Genomic DNA, 3,646 nt, shown 5'->3' with positions numbered 1-3,646 from the left:
GAAAACGAGAGAGAAAAAGAGAGATGGAGAGAGAGAGAGAGAGAGAGAGAGAGAGAGAGAGAGAGAGAGAGAGAGAGAGAGAGAGAGAGAGAGAGAGCTGCTATCGACTCTAAATGTGATAACAACCATCGATGGAGATATCGGTGAAGGTCATCGACTGTTGATGTCAGGTCGGCTTACTAGAACGATAGTTATAGAATCTCACATCTTACATCTTACATCTTACATCTTTACACGTCTATGGTAAAGCACTCTTTAATGTACAGTCCTCGACACGTTCATTGATTATTAGAACGCAGAAGAGGCGGATCTGGCATTTATAATGGAGGTATACATGTCTCTATAAAATGTTTCAGTGTTTCAATTAAAAGTAGTAGCGGAAACGGACGGACGCGAAACCGAGGGTGAGCGTTGAACGGTGGACCACTGTTTCAGATATAACAGACTCTTCTCTGAATAGCAATTGGCAAGTGAATAAATTTCGCCCAAACAACGCATCTTCCCTAGCATATTATTTAAATACGGTGCTATCAGTTTTTTTGCGATATAAGCGGTATTAAGCGGTATTAAGCGGGGGCTATAGACTGCATGCGTCTATAATGGTTTCAATATAGAACGTTCCCTGCGTTTGTTCGCCGCAGGTATCGTAGTTGATGGGTCTGCTCCCGGTCGCGCGTGTGACATGCGCCAATTAGTTGCTGATGCGCTGCGCGAACTGAGCGGTGCACGTATGCGTGTCGTCATGGAAACCGTCAGCTGCCATCCTCTGCAGCTGGGAGATCGGGGTACGCGTGCATTTTGAGTTCATTGCAAAAAAACACCTGTTTGTATTTTTATGCAATTTGTACAACTCCTATTAATATTGTTATCGACACCGCCTATGAAATTGCATTACGTTGCCATGACGATGGGGTTGCTTATGCGGGATGTTACATAGCTACCCGTATTTGGGTCTACAGGTACAGTTGGTTGATACTTTGCGCTTTACGTCGCGACGTCTTCACATGAAAACTATTGTGTGCGAAGCAATTATTTGTAATATTGCAAGATAAAGACGCGAGGTTACCGGTTATAATTACAAAGCATGCGTCTTCATACATGAATAGCTCAGAAGTAATAAGCCATTTGCTTTCCAGTACGTAGCCTTGCTCACCAGGGGGCGCTTGGATTCGTGACGACATCCGGAACACTCTGTTGTCAGCTTCTGGCTATAGTACAGCCTCTCTCATTGCCCTTGCTGTGCGTCGACGTCTGGTTTATTTCTAATGGGGGCACCTGCACACCACGTCAATATTTGCTGTCGAGAAACGTCAACAAAATGTGTTGTGCGGCTGATAGCACGTGTCGCTATTTTACTGATGTCGACGCCATGCGGGATCTTGTTGATGCTACAGGGTGGGAAAGGATCGTGGTGATATCGGACAACTTTGAAAAAGGTGTGTAAATGTGGGCAGCTGAAGCAATAATAGTGTTCGCAGTTTACCACCATTAAATCGCAACGTGTTAAGATGCTGACCCAAAGCAATCTGCAGAGGGGGTCATACCTATGTGTCCCGGTACCTATGGACCGGACCAGAAAAGGAATCTGGGCGGCCGTTGCCAGAAACTAAATTATTCTTAACATTAGTCTTAAATTTAATTTAACGTTAATTTCAACTCATAAACCGTTGACAGCAATATCGTAAAGTTGCGAGAACGAACAATCCTCGCAAATTTCTTCTTAATATTACAAGATCCTAGACCCTCTCGTAACTTAAAAACCAAGACGATTATAACACAATTACACAAATAATTGCAATTATAGTGATTTTATATTTCATATTAATTAGTAAAACATGTGACTTATACAAAGAAACACTACTTGTTTACTGATCGTGTACCAAATCAAACGTTTTCAATTGGCGATTGTTCTCTTGTTGTGATATTTTGATGAGTCACGACGCTCGCTTCTTGTGTTGCTGTGCAGAATAAATTCATTAGCGTGTCGTTTTTCATCAGATATTACTTATATGTGGTTAACCATCATAATATGCATAATTTGCAATGATGTACAATAAATGTGTATGAATCTGAGTTTTGTGATCGATTCTCATCCAATCCGCAGCCTTGTGACAGCAAATCATTAGGTTCTCATATAGCTGCGATGCGTTTCTCTCAACGTTATTCTCGTAGCCTTAACATTGGCGTTAACTTTGCGATGTTTCTGACAACGGCCCCCAGATGTATAATTTTTAATGAAATGCATCGCGGTATTATCACAGCATATCACGCATGCGGTGAGCATTTGTCTGCTATTGCAGCCCGTTTTTTGTATTTCACTTCTGAAGGGTCGGCGATCACACGTGCATTAACCCAGGGATCGCCGTTCAGTAGAAGTCACGTCGACGGGGCGTCGCTAGTAATGTTAAATAAACAGCACGCTAAAGACAATCGGCCGCGTGGCAGGGACCGGAAGTCACGTGTAGCGGAAATACTCCGCGACATCACGACGCGTCATATCACGATGACTAACATATTGCTAGCGTGTGATGACGTCACGAGCCTGTTCGTATTAGAGACGGTATGTCGATTGTTGTTAGGTTAGCTGGTTGTTTGGTGTTTTGTTTTCTTGTGATGGCGCGTGTGCTTATGAGCTCGATCCCCACAACCCATTGATTACGATCACGGTCACAATTAATGAAATATCTAATACTAACCGTGAGTGGCCGAATAATAAATACGAGTAAACATCATGTATACTATAAGCCAGTCTATCTTATTAACATGGAAATTGTTGAACGACTTATTATTATTCATCTACCAATGTTAAATTACTTATGGCATGTGTTCATGCCATCCGTTTATCTGTCCACGAACAGCATCAAAATTACACAACCACATTTTCTAACAATTTTCAACAGTTCACGTGCATTGATAAGGTGAGATGTGTCCCCATGTGCATGCACCCCATGTGCATTCGCAATAGGTCCGTTGTCGTATTCTACCGTGATTTTAATTCATTTATGTTGGCATGTAAAACTGTGCACGTATATATTTGTGTCGGTGCGCGATGATCTCCCTTAATTGTTCATCATTTATCACTCACTCGTCGTTATTCGTGTTTTCGCTTTTTCAGATTTATTTGATAACATCGAGCTTACTAAAAATTATATCTAATACATATTTGTGGAAGTTTCTCTGTTCGTCTGTTCTCGATTCAAATCAATATGGGCCACTCTAGATATGTCCAAGGATGGCCATTAGATGTAACTTTGGATGCTGAATGTCATGGGCACATTGGATTTGACCTCTGAGGTCATCTGACATCGCAAAAGGAAAAACAAATAATGAAAAAATTATGCCCCTGCAGCAGCGTTCAATTAAGGCACCCCTATAGCAGCGGTAAATAATCCTGCCCATGCAGACGGGATTCACTTTGCACTGACTTGCATGACTGCACAATGCGCGCAACATTGAGTTACAATACATGCATTATGTTACATGCGCCATGTCATTGTCGTAACAACATTCACCTTGCACCGACTTGATACAGAGTGAGCAAGACTATAGCACGATAGAGTGTGATAGATAGATAGATAGATAGATAGATAGATAGATAGATAGATAGATAGATAGATAGATAGATAGATAGATAGATAGATAGATA

This window comes from Priapulus caudatus, unplaced genomic scaffold (genome assembly GCF_000485595.1).
Source record: "Priapulus caudatus unplaced genomic scaffold, Priapulus_caudatus-5.0.1 Scaffold523, whole genome shotgun sequence".
In the NCBI taxonomy this organism is placed as follows: domain Eukaryota; kingdom Metazoa; phylum Priapulida; class Priapulimorpha; order Priapulimorphida; family Priapulidae; genus Priapulus; species Priapulus caudatus.
Note: the sequence above shows the minus strand (reverse complement) of the source record.